Genomic DNA, 23415 nt, shown 5'->3' on the forward strand with positions numbered 1-23415 from the left:
TGACAGCTCTAATTATTAAAAGGTTCTTTCTGAAGGGGGCATGGTTGGTGGAGTTGTAGATAGGTACAACCATTCTGGAAAACAATTTTGAAATAAACAGAGAACAGTGATTAAAATATCCATCCATATCCTTTGACCCAGAGATCTCATTATTACACATACAGCCTAAGGAACTCAATAACACAAAGAAAGGCCTCATCTAACCAAAATATTTAGAGTGGCACTTTTTATGATAGGAAAGAACCATAAACAAAGTAGATATCCATTAACTATGGCATGGCTGAATAAATTACAGTACATAAATATATTGGAATAATACTATGCTTTAAGCAACAATATGATGAATACAAAAGACTTACGTGAACCAATGTAAAATGAAGTAAAATCTAAAAAACAATATACATGACTGCAGCAATGCAAATGAAAAGGAAAAACAACATCAAGTCAAAAAATCACAACCACCAAGATCAGCCACAAAGAAGAGCTATTAAAAAGATCTGTACCCAACTCTACTTCTTTACAGAGGTGGGGAACCATGGATAATGAATATTACATATAACATCAGACTTTTTCAATGTGTTGCCTAGGTTTTTCTGAACTATCCCCCCCCTTTTATGATTTATAATGAAGAATGGATGAATGAAAGAGGATAGGGAAAGGAATACAGTGGGAAATGTAGATAATATAAAAACAAAATAGAACAATAAATTTTTGATACATTGAAAACCACATCCAATAATATCTAAATGTTCATTACATCTTGTTTTGCATTTTAGCCATAAAGAATAATTACGTCCTTTTTTACATGGAGCCCTTCAAAATATTTTAATGTTTTCATGTCATGTTTATTTTTTATGAAAAATGCCTTCAATTTCTTCAACAATTCTTTTCATGACATAGTTTCCATATTCTTTACCATCATAGATATACTCTGGTGTGGTCCACAATTTAATATAAACTTTATAATTGATGATATTCAAATATATATCATGCTTTCTCTATAGGAAATTAATTTATTTTAAGCCAGAATAGCTAACTCAATTTAACTTAATTCACAAAGTAGATATAAAACCCTACTATGTGTCAGAAATATAGACAAAAATAAAAGTATTCCTCAAAGGACAAGTCATAGTTTTGATTCAGGAGATAGGAAAAAATGGCCAAATGACAAACCAAGATGATTAACAGTTACTAAATGAAAGCATGATTAAAAATCACAGTTAACAAACACCACCACACCACATGCTATTTGTGTATCTGATGTGACAATAACATGTGGCTTGTGTACAGATGTGCGCTTGTCTTGTTACCTCCCAATATAAATTTCCAGAGAAGAATGTCTGCACTGGGTATTCTCAGCACAGCATGAGCTCATTGTAGGTACTCAATAAATATGAAATACCATCTCTCTCCCATTCAGGGTTATTATACTATGTGACCAGAATAAAGCTATGGAGCTAGAGTTTCTGACATTGGCCTTCTAAACCAGAATTAGGAATGGACTTAATGCTGAGGCAGACAAAATAAAAACTGAGGCTGGAAAATAGTGCCTGGAAAAGTTACTAATTACACCCAACTGAAGAGAATACTATAAACCATCTTTTCTGATGAACTTTTTTGAACCTAGGAGCCTGCCAAAAACTAGACCCTTCTGCCAAAAATGTACTGGCCCTTCTTACTAATGATATTGTCAGCATTTTCTCTATCCCATGCAATCATTCTTCATGCACCTGCCAAGACATATACTCACCGCTTCTAGTTACTTCCCATCAGAAGCACAAAGAGATGAATGATTTCTTCTACAAGTCTTTAAAAATACATTCCCACAAACAGATAAATTTACCTTATTCACACTACTGATTATTCCTTCTCCCCGTTCCTACCTTCATGTCACAGATCTAAAGAGCATTTAAACCATCCATGTATTATAAGAATAACTCATCTCCCCTCTTTACCCTTGAGACCTCCTTGCAGGATGTTGTTGTCTTGAAAGGCCTCTAAATTGGGGATCTAGTCTTTCTCCATGCCTTGAATGCCTCATCATTCAGTCAATAAACATTATTAAGTGGCTACCATGTGCCAAACATTGTGCTACATGCTGGTCTCCACCATTATCATTTCCAGCCCTTTTCCCGTTTCTGGATCCTTTATTTCTGAGATCTACATTTGGAAACTCTTATACTAGAAACTTTTGGTTTCCTAAAGAAAGGATTGTCCCTGGTGAGATCAAGGGGCCTAAACCTTTCCTCTCAGAAAAGGCCTTCTCTTAGAGCTTCCCTGTTCCCTGTGCTACCTTGGCTCTAGATGATTGAAACTGAACCAGGAATCCCACCCGTTGAAAAACCAAGAGAGGAAGAACAACAGATACAATCCCAGCTTCAACTTGCAAAAGTCTTGTAAGACTTTTGTGAGTTCTTGTCACAGCCTCAAACAAAGGCTCCCAAGCAACAGCCCTGCTTGCATCCCTTTCCTGCTTTGGCCACAACTCGGCCTTATATGGATTTTCTCTATATGTTGGACAGTGGAGGGAGAGAGGGCTTTTTGTTCAGTTGTGTCCAACTTCATGACCCTATTAAGAATTTTCTTGGCAAAGATACTTTGCCATTTCCTTATCCAGTTTATTTTACAGATTAGAAAACTGAGGCAAACAGGAATAGGTGCCCCAAGTCACCCAAGACCAGATTTGAATTTAGGAAAAGTTTTTTCCCCCTTAAAAAAATGTCTTCCTGACTCCAGGCCTGCCACTGTATCCACTGTATCACACAGCTGCCGTACCCTTGGGGGAAATGGGAGGGTAGGTGGGTTTCTAGTTAAGCCCAAGCCTTTCCTTAAACCAGATGAATAAAAGAGACTATTGCTTTCATTTGGTTCTTTTGTAAAGTCCCTTTAAGTCCCAGCACTAAATCCCAGTAGTGAATATCTGCTTGATTTTATAGTTAGCAAAGCATAAGAGAGCTCCTTCAGGAATTTTTGCTTGGGAGCTCAGATTTTAAATTTGTCCCACTGCATCATTCTAAATTTTCCCCTTACCTCACATTCACATAATGGCATCCATCCCCAACCAGGCCTCCCATTCCCAAGGGCTAGAGGCGCCATTAACTGCACCAGCCCTCAGCAACTGGAGTAAGAACGTGGCGTCAGAACTCATGGCAATGGGAGCAGCTGCCTCCTCCCTTGCCTGTCAACCCACTTGTCGCCGGCTGGGCCCAGCAATGACTAGGTATGAGCTAATAATACGCCCTTTGCTCTCACATACAGACCAGTTTGGTTCAGAGCTATCAGGAATGGGGCGACAGTTTTCCAGCCAAACAGCTTGGGCAGTCCGGTCTAAAAGACAGAGATGTAAACAGCGTCAGCCAGGCGCTACAGACAGCAGCTGCAGCTGCACATCAAAAGACAGCCTTTCCGTATGCATTCTGCAAAAGAGGCTGGTGGTCATGCCTTAGCCTCTGCCATTGCCCCAGCCCAACCAGATAATGATCACCATCTCTAGCATCATCTAATTCCCATTCAAATGACTGCAGTCTGTGCCTGTCATAAACCTTTATGTCCCTAAATCATTAGCAGATAAGCAAAAGTCCAACCAAAATGAAATATTTAGAGCTTTCAGGAAAAGCATCACAAAATAAACATCAATTTAAAAATCAAGAACAATAAAAATCATTTCATAACAGACAAAGCATAAAATTATGCTAATCTGCCGAGAGAAACACAAGATGTAGGTTGGATAGCTCAATGGCAGACTGATATTGTTTTTTGATTTTTTAATCTTACCTGTCTGTAAGAGGCAATGAAAAGAAGTCAGCCTTGACTGATCTGATCAAATTTGCAAGGCACTTCAGAAGCCATCTACTTATAAGTGAAATGGAATACTCTTTATAACATCTAGTCTTTGCTCAAAAACTAGTAGAAGAGTCAACCTTCTACTTTTCCAGACAGTATGTTCCTTTTTGCATAGTTCTGATTTTTAGGAATTTTTTCCCCCTTATATCAAGCCTAAGTCTGACTCGCTGCAATTTCTATCTATTACTTCTAATTCTGTCTCCTGAGTTTAGGAGGAATTGGGCTAATTGTTCTTATACATAGCAGTCTATCAGACATTTAAAGATAAACCATCCTGTTCTGCCTTTCCTGTTATATGCCCCCCAATACACAATCTTTTCTTCTTTCTTCACAGACTAAATATTCTCTATTCTATCGACTCAGCCTAATATAGTGTGGACTCTAGGCTTTTTAACCATCCTGGTTGTCCTCAGCTAGTTACTCTACAGCTTCTCAATGTCCTGCTGAAATCAGTACTAGAACTGGAGAATCCCAGGTGTGATCTGACTAAAGCATAGTACAGCAGGAATATCACTTTAGTAATTCTCAGCTTCTGAAAACCTGAGCATATCATTTGTGTTAAGAAGCATCAACCTATATGTTGATTTTTGTTAATCTCTTATTATTTCTAGTATCTATATATGGTCTCCCCAGACTGGATAGTAAGATCTTTGAAGTCAGAGGCTGGGTATTCTACTTATTTTCTTAGGCAGATCAGAGGAGAAGAGGAGAAATTATATTGATAGAGTGTTTAAGTACTAAGCATGTGCCAGGGTGGCTAAGGGGTTTAGTAGAGTGCCAGGTTTTGGAATCAGGAAGACCCCTTTTCATGAGTTCAAATCTGACCTCAAACACTCATCCGCTATGTGACATTGTGCCTCAGTTTCCTCATCTGTAAAATGAGCTGAAGATACAAATAAAAGTCATCAAGCTAATTGTTGCCCTCACAGAGCTTACATTCTAAGGGGAAGACAACATATAATGGGGAGCTTTTATATAATGAGAACAAGGTATGAGGATGTAATGCAGAGGTCTGGTTACTGCCAAGATAAGGTAAAAGCTCACTTATCAGAGTTCTCTTACCAGGAACCCAGATATAAGAGAGTGCAAGGTTACAGCAAAAGGATAGTTGAGGATAATGTCTGGAATACAGACAGCATGGTGAGGAAATGTCTGGGAATAAGGTCATAAGATTACAGGTTTAGACCTAGAAGGGACTTTGAGTCTATGAAGACCAACTTCTAGATTTAAAGGTGAAGAAATGAAAGCTTAGAGAGCTTTAGGTATTTGTCAGGGTTGCACAGTTAATAAATAGCTAATGAGGAAGAAAAGGAAGACTGCAAACAAGGTACTTTAGTCCTTAAGAAAATAGGAAGAAGGAATTGAAAACCAACAGGTAAGTATGTACATCACTATATTGGATGATATTTGTGAATGGAGTGAACCTTAAAGGAGGAAACTGAGTCACAGAAATGGAGGGATGCTCTGGAAGCATATCTGTAGGGATCCAGTAATGGAGAGTAGGTATCCAAGGTTATAGTATCTAATGGGTATTGCCAAACAAGAAAAAAAATGATGGTTAATGCTAGAAAGTGATGAGTATGAGATGAAGAGATCCAAAATGGAAGGATTATTCTTTGCAAATGATTGAATTTTTCCTTTCTTAAGTAGTATTTTTTTCCAAATACATTCAAAAATAGTTTTCAACATTCACCTTTGCAAAACCTTGTGTTCCAAATTTTTCTACACCTCTCTCCCTTCCCCAAGACAGCAAGCAATCCAATATAGGCTAAACATGTGCAATTCTTCTAAATATATTTCTATATACATCATGCTGTGCAAGAAATAATTAAGTTTTTTCAGAGAATACAACAGAATGGGAGGACAAAGGAAGATACAGAAGGGGAGAAGGGTTGAAGTGCATTTTTTTATGTTCTGCAAAAAAACAATCTGGACTGGGTGACATCACTGGAGTAATAATCTCTCCACACTCTGGATTACCCCTACCACTGACCTTCTCTATTCCTTCTAATGTAAAAGCAAAAGGATTGCTGCCATCTTGCTTGCATCACCAGCTAATAGACATTTCTAACTAGCTGTGTCATTGGCAATCAAATTCAATTTGTCCAAAAGAGAACTCATTCTCTTTCTTCTCAAACCTGCTCCACTTTGATAAGTAAACAATATGGATAATTTCTAGAGGTCGAATTTTTCTTTCTAAAGAAAGAAAAAAATGTGAAATCATTCCTGCCTTCAAGGAGTTTACATAGGAAGCTTTTTCACAAGAAAAAGAGGAAACGTTTCCACAAGAGTAAGAAAATATATATAAAATCAATGAAAGGTAATTCTGAGAGGATGACAATGTCAGCCAGGTCCCAGGAAAGGTTTCACATAGGAGGTGGCATTTAAGTTGAGCCTTGAAGGAAGCCAAGGATTTCTAACAGACAGCGGTATAAGGGAACACATGCTAAGTATGAGGGAATATCCTTGCCAAAAAAAAATCAGAGATGAGAAATGAAGGATTATGTCTGTGGAACTACCAAAAAAAGCTGATTTTTCTGGACTACACAGAAAGGGGAGTCATATGCAATAATCCTGAAAAGGGTGCTATAGCCAAGGAGTAAAAGGCTGTAAATACCAAACAGAGAAGTCTACAGTTGATACTAAAATCACAGGGATCAATGGAGTTTTCTGAGCTCATGCTTTAGGAAAATAATTTAAGCAACTATGTGAATGATGGATTGAAGAGCAGGGGGAAGTTTGAAGAAGGAAAATCAATTAATGGTATATTTCAATAATCCAGGTAAAAAGTGATGAAAGTCTGAACTAATATGATAACCATATGAATGGAAAGGAATGGATGCTAGATATGGGAACTGACAATACTTAAGAATTGTTTGGCTATGTAAGGTGATTAGGATTCAAGGATGACCTCAAAGTTGTGAACCTGGGTGACAAGAATTGTAGTACCCTCAACGGAAGTCAGGAAGTATGAAAGAGGAAGTTGGTTTGAGGAGAAAGATACTGAATCAATTTTTGGATTAACTGAATTTTCAATGCCTATATGATATCTAGTTAAAAAACATCTATCGGTTGGTGATGCAATACTGAAATTCAGGTTGATAGCATGGTTTATAAGAGCATTGGATTTAGAATCAGGAAACTTGAGTTCAAATCCCACCTCAGCTATTTAGAAGCTGTATGTTCCTGGGTAAGCCATTTGATCCCTCTCAGATTCAGTTTCCACATCTATAAAGTATAATCATAGCATCAACCTCAAAAAGTTATTGAGAATATCAAATAAAATAGCATGTACAATGCTTTGCAAACCTTTAAAGTGCTAAGTAAATCCTAACTATTATTCTATAAGTCTACACATATGTGTGTGCATAAATATACACACACACACATATATATATATATGGAAGCCAACAAGATAGAGATTATTAAAACAAAAGGAATTGATGAAGTCAATAAGAGAGTGTGTGCAGAGAAAGATGAGAAGAAATCCTAGGATAAAGTCTTGAGGTATACCCTTGATTAGGGACAGGACAGGATATAAATGATAATTCACCAAATAAGACTGAGAAGGAGCAATCAAAGAGATAGGAGAAAGAGTAGTGTTATGAAAAACTGAAGAATAGAAAACATCCAGAATCAGGGGATAGTAATGATGTCGATTGATGCAGAAATCAAAAAGAATAATTTGAAAAGCAATATTATGATCAAAACTACCCTTAACCTGCAGTACCACCTGCAATTTTGGTGATAGAGTATTGCATTATTTGCTCATTTAATGTCTATAAATTCAACTATATACAGAGAAAGAGAGAAGAAAGAAGGAAGGGAAGGAGAAAGAGAGGGAGGGAGGAAGAGAGGGAAGGAAGAGAGGAAGGAAGGAAGGAAAGAAGGAAGGAAGGAAGGAAGGAAGGAAGGAAGGAAGGAAGGAAGGAAGGAAGGAAGGAAGGAAGGAAGGAAGGAAGGAGGGAGGGAGGGAGGAAGTAAGAGAAGAAGAAAGGGAGGAAGGGGGAGAGAGAGAGAAAAACAGAGAATGAATGAATACAATATCAGTTGTGCAAGAAATTTTGCCCTCCATTCCACTCAGTGAGCTCATGTCCCAGAATGAGTGGGAAGTAGAGAGAAATTCTGCCTCCCAGCCTTTATGATCCCCCTCCTTTTGAAAGACAGAGGCTGTTTAACACCAGTATTCATTTTCAGCCCCACTTTGCCCTCCAGCCCTACTGACTCTATCCTTAGAGCCAATCCTTACCCAGATGTGATAGCTCTTCCCTGCCAACTCCCTTTTCCTAAATTATCCCACACTGCAAGAAGCTATTGACATTGGAGCTCTCCTGCAGAGACTGAAACTTGACTTTAGACACTTTTTGCCTTACATCCATGCTGACTTCCTAACCTAACACAGTATAATTCACCATTGTGCTGTACTACAAATAACCTGATATCCACTCTGCAAGGAGGGAAACTTTGATAAAACCATTAGCAAATATACTATATAGGTGGAAAACATCAATAACACACGCTAAATGTTTAATGGGTACATCAGAATTCTAAAAGTACGCCAGTCAATTCTGCCCACCCACCCCTAATGGATCCCACCAAAGGAAAATTGAACCACAAGAAATCTCACATTAAAGTAAAGTTAATGGTACGATTTTAATTGAGATGAGCAACAAAAGTAGTTGTTAGCCAAAGCTGCTTGTCTCCCTTAATATTCTCCCCTGAGTGACACAGCTTCTTGGCACTATACAAAATAGCATAGCCCAACAGGAAGAATGTTTATATATGAGAGTCTGCTATTTGTCCCTGCTAAGTATAAGTGACTGCAGAACAGAGAAAGCAGGGAGCCATTTCTTTAATTAGCATTCCTTGTAAAACACTAGCATTCAAGCCTTCTCTCCTCTTCTCATTCAGCATTAGCAATATTTTTTTAAATTTGATTGCTTAGAGAAAGCAAGTATATATTTCCTCTGAAAAAAAATAGTTACAAAATCTACATGTATTTAAACTGATAAAATCACATAGCTGACTGATTCTATTTCAGGACTAAGTTTCTGCAATGTATCCACAAGCTCATCAACAGAAGTACTCTTGCTAGCAGTGAAGGCTACAACTCCGCTACACTTTCTCATTCTATGTGATTCTTTTTAATGTCTTTCCATAAAATCTCCATAGAGGACCTATCCAATGTGCTTGAGGCTTTCCTCTAGTTCTTTTAATATTCTATGAATATCAATGCAATACTGAAACATTTGGGCCGTCCATCTGTTATTCTCCACTCTGGTTGCATGGTTGGCCCATCTCCTTTTATGATCAGACATGTCCTGAATGATATTTTTCATTGGCAATATGCTGCAATCTATGTAAACCCATAATACATTATTTCTTGCCCTTTCATAGGGGAATGGAATTGGCAACTTTGACTCTCCTGAGCTATGATAAGTCATCATTCATAGGCACATACAATCATTAGTAGACAAATGATTTTTTAAGTGGACTTTTATAATAAGAAGTTGATAGTTTTGGGGTTGGGTTATTTTTTTTTGTCTTTTGATGAGACAATAGAGGTTAAGTTACTTACCTAATGTTACAAAGCTTAGTAAGCATGGGATCAGATTTGAATTCAGGTCCTTCTGACTACAGAACTGGCGCTGTCTACTGGGTGATGTAGCTGCCCCTCTGACTGAAATTACAGTGCTGTCAAAGATATACACACACATACTCACGTATGTATGTGTGTGTATATATATACACATACATATACACATATATGTGATACATACAACACACCACAGAAATTCAAACACTGGACAATGTGCTTCCAGATAACATGGCTTTTAAATAAAAATAAATGTAAGAACACAAAAAAAAAGTTCTTTTTATCTCCCCTCTCTTATTTTAGTCTTTTCCCTATCCCCACCTCCCTTAATATCTAATCCCCAACACATATTTTCACTTTTAGCCTCAGAATTTTCATGCTGGAAAATATTCCTCATTTATTGCAAATCACTTAATGTTTCTCATTCTTTCTTTCTTCCCATTATCTCACATTCTTTTTGTTGTTGTTGTTTATTCTGAACTTAAACACCAAAAAAAAGAACATTTCCCTACACAGAGAGAAATCTATATGAAATCATTCATCTCAATTCCACAGCTTTTAAAAAGAAAAAGCATATAATAAATTCTATGTTACGTTCAAAACTGTCTTGCTTGTTTGTGCTTCCTTAACTTCCTTCTAGTTGTTTTTGTTCATTTAAAAAAATTTTACAATGATTCTATTTTTGGTATCATCATGACTGGGCTTCCCACCCTCTGATTAACAGAGAAAGGGAGAAAAAATATGGTAACAAATAAGCATAGTCAATCCAAGCTTATCTGTACAGTATATCTAAAAATGTCTGTCTCTGTGACTTGGGTCCATTACCTCTCTCTCAGAAGTAAATAATCGGCTTCATTAATTTTCTTATAAAAAAAGTAACTGGTAACTGGGGATCCCACTGCCTTGCATTCTCACAAAATGCATCTGTGTGCCTAATGGGACAGTTGTCACAGTTTCAGTGGGGTTCCTTTGCCACAAAACACTTATGAGTAGCCATTTGTCCCACTCCCACTCAAAAACTCTCTTTATGGATTCAACACCAAACAGCCAATCTGCTGGTGATGAGCTACTATCATTTAACTAGATGGTCCATGGAAGCAGATGCAGTCTATTGTTGGATTCCTACTAGAAGCCTATGTGGTACAACATATGTCTGTGATCCATTGGAAAAAAGCCTTCAAAAGAAGAAGGCAAGTCTCTATTTACCATCTCTTTCCATACAAATTTAGGTCATTTAAAGGTCAGAAAACTCTGAAAAAGAACATTTAAACTCTTCTGTAAAGGATCATATAAAAATATATTTTGATGTCTAAACACAAATCCTTCCTTTGCTCTCTACAACTTACTTCACCAAACATCTTTAGTGGTAGTGAAAAGTAACCACACCAGTAGATAATTATCTCCAAATCAAATGAAGCAAATTTCAAATTGTAATAAGTTTTGAGGGAATACAGGGTTACTGATTCTCTACCCATCCTGAAAAGTTTTAAAATGAGTTAATCAGAAACTCTTTGGACAGCTAGTTCTAATGGGTGAGTTTAGAAACCAGGTCTCTGTGCCATCTCCTTGCTACTCTGTATACATCTAAACCATCATCTTCATCTCTCAACCACCACAGTCTAGATATGGTCTCCATACCTAGAACCCCCGCCTCAGCTTTGATAAGTATGTTTAAGTCTTATCTTTGGCACCTTTGGCACTAGGTGGTACAGTGAATAGGGAACAGGACTTGGTATCCAGAAGAATAATGTTGAACTCCTGTCTCAGACATTTACTAGCTATGTGATCTTGACTGGCCCAGTTTCCTTATGTTTAAAACAGGAATAATAATTGCACCAACCTCTCAGGAGTATCATGAGGATAAAATGATATTATATCAGTAAAGTACATTTCAAATCTTAAAAATGCTTTATAAATGATTATTATTTTTTTTAATAATATCTTGCTGAAAATCAGACTTCTATATCACTTCCTATCTGTCTCATTTTATCTTATCCAGAACCAGGTTTCTACTCACCAGCCATTTTCATACCATATCATATACTTCTTTTCACATTTCCCTTTTCCCCTCTCTGCTTTATTTGTTGTCCTTCCCTAAAGAATCTAAGTAAGGTAGGGATTGTCTTGCTTCTTGCATCTGTGTTCCCTGTACTCAGCATAGTGCCAAGCACAAAAGTGCTTAATATAATACCTTATCTAGTTATTTATAAGCCAAAAGGCAAATGTTTTCAGAGATTGTCAAAACTTGATCCCCACCTTCCCATACATCAGATCCTCAGATCTTATGTCCCCTGTGATTCTGTCAACTGTAGGTACTTTACCAAAGGAGTTAGCCATCCAAAAAATATTGCCATCCTTTTCCAAACATCACTGATTAAAATGTCAGTAGGATGAGTTCTCTTAGAAAAAAGGTCTTTTCTAAAATAGGATGCAACATAAAATCCTTTTTTTAAGCTAATAAAGTCATAAACATTGATGTGTCCCAAGAAATGATGAATATAACTCTCATGAAGAAACAACCTATCATCTTCATCTTTCATAGAAATGGAACATCTTTTTTTGTCAAAGATGAAATATGAATGGTACCACCATTTAAGCAGGACACACCATTGTGCTCCTCTAATGCCCAAATGGAAACCATTCAATAAAATGCTCTCATCATCTTATCATGTTACTTCTTTTGTTCCCTTTTTTCTCCAGTCAAGAGAAGCCCCATCTACTAATATTTAAGCAGAATTTGTTTGTATGCAGCATGCTCAGATTGTTAATAACCCTAAGAGAATTCAGAGTTAATTCCATCTGCCAGTGTCCCAAAGCTTCACTGCTCTGGGTATATTGTGAAATTTTCACAAATGCAACATATTGCAAAATGACTATGTTTCAGTAACCCATGGAATGCTCCAAGAGGAAGTATTGGCATAGTGGATAGAAGGGTAACCTTGGAGTCAGAAAGAATTTGTGTTAAATCTTTCTATATATATGTATTTCCTAAAATAATAATATATAAGTGAATGTCCATGATATCATGGTAATTATGGTACTCAATTTCCCAAATTATTTAAAAAATAACACTCATGCTAAGCACTGATATGGCTTGAGACATTAAATTTTGCTAAACTTAAAGGCAGAGGGCTCAAGTTCAAATCCCAACTTAGCCACTTAAAATGTATATGAGTTAAACAAATCATTTTAACTTTTCTGGTCTCAGTTGCCTTAACCTTTAAAATGAGAGGAATAGATTAAATGAACTTTTTTGTATTACTTAATCTTTGATTTTATGATCTTCCTTATTGAAGTTTAAGTCAGCACTATAAAGAGCAAATGGTTTTGATTCAGCTCAACTGCCCTCTTCTTTTGTGAAACCTATCTCAATTTCTGCTTAGTGATTTTTTCCTCTTCCAGTTATCTTATATTTGCTCATCTGGGTGCATGTTTCCTCAAGTCCTTATGGGCAAAGACTATTTTATGTCTCTTGAAGATGGGAGATCTTTAATAAATGTTTCTTGAATTGATTTGAATTTTTATATATTTAGTGTTGAACCTTATAAATGTATTCCTCAAAATTTTTCCTTTGATCAGAACATTAAAAAGGGACAGAAAAGCAAGAGCTCATACAAGCCCTACATTTCCTACCCTTATTGGAGGTAATATTATATAAACAACTTTCATCTTCCAGATGTACCAATACCATGTTTTCATTCTGTGTATTTACTTTTAATATCCATCCTGAGTAACACTCCCTTAAAATCATTTATATGTGTGCTTCCACTTTATCTGATTATTTCTTTTCCAGGACTGATGTGTTTCTTTGGTTAACAAAGAAACAGAAATTCAAAGTCCAACCTGTACTCCACTGGGCAGCTGATGCAGTTCTTTACCATCTGTTCACTTAATTCTATTAGAGGCTTGGGAAAGAATACAAGTCTAAGTATTTCGTTCAGAGTCTTGAATGATGTTTTCCTACTAAGAGCAAGCGTGAAGCAATCATGAAAAGAAAGGTGTGCTCACAGGCTAGACATTTAAACCAAAGTTTAGGACTGAAGAAAAAAAGATAAAAAAGAAAAATCAGGCAATGAGCTTAAATAATATTGGCCAGTATATTTTAAAGCTATTTCATCTGCATCTCCTTTCTGTTCCCTTTGATCTGTGGCCAGTTGGTTCAGTTGGTTAGAACATGGTGAAAATAAGGCCAAAGACTTTGGTCCATAATAAACTCAAACTCAATCTTTTCCATGCCCTTTGAATGGAAGAAATGGTAGATGAGACTGGTGAGTCATTATTGGATATTGAAGTCAAGAAGAAAAGTATCATAGAACTGGAGATGAGCAAATGTTCTGATTTTTTGAAAAAGGGAAGTAGTTGTATTATTTAAATAAGCTTGACTCCAAATCCTGACACAATTCTAAAATAATATTAAAGAGATGTCTGATGAATATAAGAGCACATTAATCATTATGAGCAGAATAGATTCATTAAGCACTAGTCATGCCAGACTAACCTCATTTCCTCTTTTGGTTGGGCTACTAGAGTAAATCAAAGCATTTCCCAAAGTCTTTCAAGATATTCTTCTAAGTCCTTTTAAGAAATATGGCTTAGATAATGGTACAGATTCAGAACTGATTCAATTTGCAGTTTCCCTTCCTCAAAGCATATTAATCCAGTGTGTTATGTACTGCTAAGAACACGTAACGAGTGGTACCATATTCCAACACTACATTTTAAGAACCTGAATAGATTTTAAAGAAAAGACTCCAATGCAAAATACCAACTGCATCCAGAGAGAGAATATGGAGATTGAATGTGGATGGAAGCATAATACTTTCACCTTTTTTGCTTGATTTCTCATGATTTTTTTCCCTTTTGGTCTGATTTTTTTGTACAATATAATAAATATGGAAATATGTTTAAAAGAATTGTACATATTAAACCTATATTGGATTGCTGGCTGTCTTGGGAAAAGAGTAGGTGAGAGGAGGGAAAAAATTTGGAACACAAAGTTTTAGAAAAATCAATGTTGAAAATTTTCTTTAGATGTATTTTAAAAAATAAAATACTATTGAAAAATAAAAAGAAATGGAAAAAAGAAAGAATAAAAATACTATTGAAAAATAAACAAAAAGAAGCAAAAGAAGGAAGGAAGGAAGGAATTCAAGATGGTGGTAGTCCAGGAGGTCATGTAGTCACATGGATCTTTTTTTGGTCTTATAAGGCAGATCTATTAATAATGAGTGGGAATTGCAAAGGGAAGATTTCAACTCAATATAAGGAAAAATTCCTAAGAATTAGAGCTGTCTGAAAGTAGAATTGGTTGCCTCAGGAGATGATGGATTTCCAGAGATTAGACTATATGTTGTGATGTCTATGATCATCCACATGGTGCGTTTACTATCACTGGAGGTCTTGAAGCAGAGGTTAGATTACATGTTGGAGAGTGTGTGTGCAGAGGTTTAGCCAGAATGGTTGTTTCAAACTACAAATCACATATGTAACTCTGTGAATCACAAAAATCAACATTATCTAAGTTGTGCATTTTTGTTTTTCTTCCCAGGCTATTTTTATCTTCTCTCTAAATCCAATTTTTCTTGTGTAGCAAGACAACTGTATTAATATGTATACATATATTATATTTAACATATACTTTAACATATTTAACATGTATGGGACTACCTGCCACCTAGGGGAGGAGGTGGAGGGAAGGAAGGGAAAAGTTGAAATAGAAGGTTTTGCAAGAGTCAGTATTGAAAAATTACCCATGCATATGTTTTATCAATAAAAAGCTATAATAATAAAAAAATAAATAATCCAAGCTGTATCTTTTTTTATTTTATTTATTTTGTTAAGTGTTTCCCAGCTATATTTTAATCCAATTTGGATCACATTTGGGAATTTTGAACAATAAATGATTCCATGAATGATTCCATCAAATGCTAGCAACCATCTTGGATTTGTATGATATTATTCACAAAAAGCATTGGACCAAAGGGGAACTAGGGCACACCCATTCCCACTACTGAAATAATTCAAAGTGCATGACCTCTAGACAGATAGTCAGGAGAAGCATCTTGGCATTCAAAGGTGAGCACATTCATGTTTAAGGAGGGGGAAGGGACTCAGTTGAAAGAGACTGACCATCAAAATCCAACTCTACTTGAATGACAATTTTCCCTCTGATAAGCCCAAAAAACAATCAATCATACATTTAATCTTTGTTTGAAGATCTTTATGGTAAAAGTTCACTCAAAGGAGGTTATTTTACCCTTTATTGTGTTTATTGTTAAATCATTATGGTCATGTTTGAATTTTCATGACCCTATTTGGAATTTTCTTGGAAAAGACACTGGAGTGATTTTCCATTTTCTTCTCCAGCTCATTTTACAGATGAGGAAATTGAGGTAAATAGGTTTCAGTGACTTGCCCGGAATCACATATCTGGTAAGTTTTTGAGGCTGGATTTGATCAGAAAGATTAGTCTTCTTGACTTCAGACCTTTCACTCTATCCACTATGCCAATAATTATTAACAAAATTTTCGTCATCGAAAAATTAAATTTCCTTCACAAGACAGTTCTTCAAAAGCTTGCTCTCAATTTCTCTTCTAGGGGAAATTAGGTAATGCAGTGAATAGAACACTGAATTTAGGGTAAAGAAGATTAGCTCTGAGTTTGAGTCTTGCCTCATACACTTACTATCTGTGTGATTATAAGGATGTCATTTTACCTCTCCCAGTCTCCATTTCCTCAACGGTAAAATGGGAACAGAATAAAATTCTATAATAAAAGTACCTCCCTCATAGAATCATCATGAGGGTCAAACTGAGATAACGTAAAATGCTTTGCAATTCTGAAAGAATCATACAAATACAAGTCAGCTGTTATTGTTGTTGTAGGCCAAACATCCTCATTTTCTACAGCTGATCCTTTTAAGATATGTATGATGTTAAACCTCTTTATCATCCTAATCAGCCTTCTATACATGTTCCATTTCCATCTTTTACCTAAGAAGCTGATTTTTAACCTAAATGTAAGACAAATATTTATCCCTATTAAATTTCTTTTTTTTCAATTTATCCCTAAATTCTAAATTGTAGCCCAAATTTGTTGAGATCTTTTCAGATCCTAAGCCTGTCACCCAACATGTTGGCTATTCTCCACAGTTTTGTGTCACATGCAAACTTGATAAGCATTCCATCTGTGCTTTTTTTTAAAATCCAAGTCATTGATAAATATGTTAAATAGCACAGATAAAGCATACTTCTCTAGAGACCATTAATGACTGTTCCTTGAGTCTAGCCATTCCAGACCCATGCTATAAGAAGTCAGGGCATTTGATTTGGGTAGTATGGGCCTTTTGTTTTGTGAATTCACTATCTTTCTCCCTGTACTTCTATGTCTATATCCTTATGCTTTAGTGATATAAACAAATGGCAGAAAGGTGTTGAAGGCTTAAAAAGATAAGGGTAGCATTATTACAAGTGGAGAAGGCCAAAGGACATTCTGCCTGGGAGAAGATGGAGGTAATGGTTTTGAAAGCTATTTGCAGAACAGCAATAACATATCACTAATTGAGAAATGGATCATGAAAAAATCATTACAGGGAAGCCCTCTGACCAAAAACCTTCCCTTAACAGTACTCCCAGATACAGAGTGGTTAAGAATGGGTTTATCTCAACACAATCTGTATGTAATGCAATTCCATCTCTTTTTTTGTCCTAATGTTCTCTTCAGCTTATAGAGAATATCACTACTCCCTTCTTCTATTTTAACTAAAATGATCTCATTTTTCAGACCAGTAGACTGGTGGTGAGAATGGTTGCCAAATGGTTAATGCTGATAACTAATTTTGCATCACAATCGTTCCAAAGTTGGGGGTAAAAAACACTGGACTCACATCTGTATAAAATTCTAAAATGATTTATTCACAACTAGTGGTGATAGCAACCTTGGGAAGTCTCAGGTGACTGATTTATTCTATAAATTGGGGAACTGGCTCCTTCCCAAATACGTATTCTTTCTAAAATGTTCAAACGTCTTATTTTTTATTAATGATTAGAAAAAGAAATCTAATTGAATCATCTTATTATTGGTTTCAATATGATATCATTGGTTTTCTCTGGCATGGGATAGATTCACTGGGAAAATAAATGTCTATTATAGGCTATTTTGGATACTTTTTAATAAATCTCAAAAAAGATTCTTTCTGATTGGCTCATATAGAATCCCAGAAGTACAGAGCTAGAAGAAACCTATGAGATAACCAGATCTAATCACCTTATTATGCAGATAAAAGGAAATGTAGCTGCTAAAGGTTAATAATTTAGACAAGGTCACATGGCTAATAAGGAATAAAGTAATGGGCACAAAAAACAGGTTTTCTGACTCATTGATAGTATCTTTCAAATCTAAAATAATGTCTTTTCCCATTATATTATACAAATTTCCTGGATGTATCCCAATCAATAATAAAAATGTCTTAAATGCTTACATGTGCTAGGCACTTTGGTAAGAGCTTGTTGTTGTTCAGTCATTTTTTATCATGTCCTACTCTTCTTGACCCATTTGGGCTTTTCTTGGCAAAGATATCAGAGTGGTTTACTATTTCTTTCTCCAGTTCATTTGACAGATGAGAAAACTGAGGTAAAAAGGTATAAGTGACTTGTCCACACTCACATAGGTAATAAGTGCCTGAAGCCAGATTTGAATTTGGGAAGAAAGTTCCTGACTCCAGGTCTGGCTGTTACCTTGCTGGCCAAATGCTAAGAGCTATGGCTACAAAAAGATACAAAAGACAATCACTGCCCTCAAGAAGCTTACAGTCTAATGAAGGAAACAATATGCAAATAAATATATACAAAGCAAGCTATATATAAGTGGGAAAGGATTAACAAAGAAAAGATACTGGAATTAAAAGAGATTCACAGAATATTTCCAGAAAGCCATAAATTAGATTTTTGTTTTATAAATTAAATCATATTTTAAACACACCAAGAAAGTTATGATTCACTTTTGTGAATCATTTTGTTATGAATCACTTCTTGATTTATATTTTCACTATTGAGATTAGGTTCACTAAACTGAAGCTTGCAGTGAATTTTTTGTTATTTTAGTGATTTGTAAAATAAGAAATTAGTTTTGTGATATAATCCATGACAACCATTTTCCTTGTAGATGTCACTGTACTGTTTATCTCATCTCTATACTAGAGAAACTTCACTTCGTGAAGTCACAAGAGATAGTCTCTATAACCCCAGTACACACTGTTAAAAGACATTTGGAGCAGTTAACCATGGAGGATAATATTTCAGAGCAGGCCAAATTGCTACTGTTAAGGAAAGGAAATACCCTTTTGTCACCTGAGTGCGAATTGCATTTTGTGATTTTCCTGCAAAATCATATGAGGTAAACACAGCTATATACCAAAGGGAAGGAGGGATGAAGCAAGGGAGGGAAATAATTGGAAATGAGAATTCCAGAAAGTGGCTGAGTTGAGAGGCCATAGGGAAAAAAATCATGAGAAATGAGATTGCTAGAAGGAATTGATTGAGACCAAAAAGTAATAAGGACAGTCTAGAATGAATTGATTGAGACCAAAAAAATAATAGGGGCAGTCAGAGAGGAGTACAATGATTAAAGGTAAGTCATGTACAAAATTCTTGGAAGCAGAAACTTGAGACTGGAGAATGTATAATGGAGAGTGAAAGGACTACGTACATTAGCTGTGTAATCTTAGGCATATCCCTTAACTTCTCTGTTTCCTTCCCCTCCACTCCCACATAACTCTCTAAGACTGTAAATGGTAAAGTAGGTGTTGATTTCCATCTGTGAAGGGCCTTTCTTCATCATGAATTCCCCATGCCAATCAAATCATAAGTCCAGTCCAAAAAAAAAAAAAGGAGAGAGAGGCAAGATTGTGGTCTTTGAAGGAAAAACACTCAAGCCCTCTCAGAAATTTCACGATAACAGGTGATCTTCTGTGGCCTGGGTTCACATCAGTCCAGTTTTATCCATGTTTAATAAAGTGACCGACACAAAGTAGAAGTATAACAAATGCTAGTTAAGCTGCCTGATTGAACATCCCACAGAACAAAGCTTCTTAAACTGTGTGTCCCATCCCCATATGGGATCTATAACTGCAAGTGGGGGTTACAAAATTGTGATTTATTTTGATTTGTACACCTATTTTATATATCTATACATCTGGGATCATGTAAAAATTTCTTAAGTAAAAAGGGGTTACAAGATTATAAAAAAGGAGAAAAAGTTTAAGAAGCCTTGCCATAGAGTATCAACAGGTGGTTCTGAAACTGTCTTCTGAATTAGGGATTTTTTCACACTTAATTTTGCTTTATGGAAAAGACAAACAGAATTCTCATTTCTACACATCACCAAGAAATCTGAAGTCCAGCTGATCTTAGTTCTATCAAGGTCCTGCATCCTCCATCTCTCAGTTTCATTTTCCAATGAGAAAGGACACAGACCTAGCTCATTTTCCTGCTGAGATCTGTCCAAAAAGAATTTTCTTTGATAATAAGAGTTCAATCTTTAAACAGCTGGATCTTGCCTTAGAAAGGACAAGCATAGGCAGGTGAAGAACTCATTGTCTGTAACACTCATCTATCATTTGGCATGCTCTGCTATTCCTCATATTTTTATGGTTAAATAAAAAGAAAGCATGGAACCACTGAGTAAAGCATAGAATTGGAGTTAAGAAGTCTATAGGTCCAAATCTCATCATTATCATCAAATTTCATGCTGACTAGCTGCATGACCTTGAAAAACCCACTTACTCTCTCTCAAGTTGTAGTGTAAAATGGAGATAACATCTTGTAGATTTATAATAAGAATCAAATGAGATATGTGTTCAATGCTTTGCAAACTTTAAAGTATTATAGCAATATATTTGCTATATTATTAAGTAATATTAAACAATTTAAATATATTAAAATAATTTTAAAATACTAAAATAATATTTGTTATTACTGAGTTCCAGGGACATTGGCCTCCTTGCAGTTGCTCAAACAAGATATTCTACCTTCTGGCTCTGACCATTTTTGCTGCTGCCTCCATGCCTGTAATGCTCCCTCTCTTTATCTCTGCCTCCTGGCTTCCTTCAAGTACCAGTTAAAATGGAGCTTTTCCTAAAGCTCCTCAATGCCAGTGATTTCTCTATACTAATTAACTCCAAGTTGTTCTGAAAATAGCTTATTTGTGGTTATTTTCATGTTACCTTTCCCATTTGATTGATGGGTCGTAATCCATATCGGGGTACATGAACATGAATATAACTAAGCTGTAAGAAATAATGAATATAAGTAATTCAGACAAACTTGGAAAAACCTGAAGGAATTTTATAAAAAGTAAAAAAAAAAAAAAGAGAGAGAGAGAGAGAGAGAGAGAGAAAGAGAATCAGGGGAACAATTTACATGACTATAATTAATGGAAAGGAAAATGACTCAAAGATTTAAGAACACTGATCAGTGCAGAGGACAAATCATAACATCAGAAGACTAATAATGAAAGAAAAGTCTCCACTTCCTGGTGAAGAGGCCATGGCTAAAATGTGCAAAATGAGACATGTGATTTCAAACATGACCAATAGGTTGACTTGGTTTCCATGACTATACTTACCTACTTAGTACAAGAAAGTACTTAAATGGGGGAGTAACTAAGAGAGATACTAGCTGGTTATAGAATTGTGAAAAAAGGAAAAGTTGATGAATAAAATTTTAAAAGACAGAAGAAAAGTTTAAAGGGACACGTGGGACATTGTGGTTACTTTTTATATTTAATATATGATTTTTAAAAACAAAGTATCAGAAATTTATAGTTTCATATCTCTCTGTTGTTCTTTATCTATTGGAATTTTGTGTTTTAATGATTAAGTCCCTGAAGTAATTTTTTTAAAACTCTTTTAAAATTTGACTTAGACACTCAGGAAACTATAAGAACATATGTTTGCATTCCTTGTATTTATTTGTGTCATATATATATTCTACTTCTTCAACTAGAATATTAATTTCTGAAGGCAGAGAAGGCCAATTCTTATCCACAGTTCTTATTATAAGGGCATGCATAGTAAGTTCATTCAGAAAGTATATAGTAAGCACCTACTATGGACTAGGAATTATTTGCATACAGACTCTGCTGTTATGAGAATGACTATCTTTTTTATTTCTTTCAACACAAAAGGTTATTTCTTATCTTCATTTGCTGACTGCTTGGTGCAGATTTTCTGTACCCTGGAAATAGCCTGATCTCCTTGTTTCATAGTTTGAGAAAACTGACCTAAATTTTGGACTTTTTCTTTACATTTACAAAGCACTTTCTAAAGGAAAAACAAAAACATAATTTTCAGCTACAAATAAACAGTACAATGAGGGTTTGGTTACAACCAGCCCAACTTTGCTTTTTTTATTCAGGCAATGGGGTAATAAGCTTTTGATATGATTCCACTCCTATCTCAGTAGTATTCCTAAGGAAATACAATACTCACAGGATTTTGCAAAATTATTGTTGTCACCACTAAATTCTTTTCTTTTGGATACTTTAAATCAAACAAAGGTTTCCCTGGGTTATAAGACTTCCATGTGAATATCTTCATTCCATCTTCAATTAATACATTATCTCTGTCTGGATAAATTTTGTCACTTAGCCATTCTCACAGTAAGCACTTCAGAGACTTGAAATCAAAATGGAATATGAAGCAAAAAGCTCTAAGTATTACTAGAAATGCAGGCTAGTGTCACTGGGGAGCCTCTCTGATCATTTCTGGTTGAGTTTTAAGCAGCCTGCGATAATTGGAACAAAAGAAGGATATTAATTTCTCTCCCCTCTCTGGGATTCCCTCAACAAATTATCACTGACCATAGTCTATGGAATACCATTAACATGCTATATGACATTGTACTAACAATGACTTCACATTCTGGATTGTGGTTTCTTCACCAAAAAAGAAAAAAAAAAGTCTATCAGTTCACAGCATTTATTAAACATACAATGTATGGTGCAGTCAGGAATAAAAAAGCCAAAACAATCCCTGCTCTCCAAAAGATTATATTCCAAAGTAGAAGATAAACATGAAAATAATTAAGTATAACCAAGATGGGTACCAAATACTGAATAGATGGAAAGTAATCTCAAATGGGAAGGCATTGGTAACTATTAAACTGGGCAAGGTGCGATTTTTAACTGACTCTTGAAGGGAACCATGGTAGACATAAAGAAGGAGAGTATTTTTGAATTGGGGGGGGGAGGGAGTTACCCAGTGAAAAGACATAGCAGATAGAGCAATATGTAGGCAGATAGACTAGCTCATGTGGCATTAACATTTATTGATAAATGTTTCCCACTCAATGTTATTTCTTCAACCAGGAAGTACGTTGTTTTTTTTCAAAAACAAAATCCAAATCAAGGGGATGCTCAATTTTAAAATCCTGAATAGTCTGTCAGTGCCATGTGAACAAAGAAAAAAATTCAACCATGTGGAAAATAGCCACCTATTCACCTCAGACTTCTCCTTTCAGAGGAGATTTCTGTGGGGGGGAAAGGAAATGGAAAGGGGGCTCAATGGGCCATTTTTGGAAAGCTTCATGGCGTCTTAGCAGAACAGGGAAACATGAGTGGTTTCATTGTCACCAGTTTCTAACACTAACAACATTAATAACCCTATGAAAATTACATGTAGGAGATTTAATTCTATTCCTATTTTTGTAGGCAAAAGTTTCCACAATTTCCTCCAAATCTCCTTGTCCTAATTGATGAATGTTCAAATGCAACTGTACCAATAGCATTTTCTCAGAAAAAATTGCAGTGATTCTCATTAGTAAATATTGTCCTTTTAGTCCAAAAGTCTAGTTAGAACTATGACTACAGTGATATCAACAGATGCCACTAATTAATTCTGAAACTTTGATGCTTGTAATGAAGATTGAAAAGCAGCAAGTAAGATCTTGATGCATCAAATTGTATCCATTATAACTGC

This window comes from Antechinus flavipes, chromosome 4 (genome assembly GCF_016432865.1).
Source record: "Antechinus flavipes isolate AdamAnt ecotype Samford, QLD, Australia chromosome 4, AdamAnt_v2, whole genome shotgun sequence".
Lineage (NCBI taxonomy): Eukaryota > Metazoa > Chordata > Mammalia > Dasyuromorphia > Dasyuridae > Antechinus > Antechinus flavipes.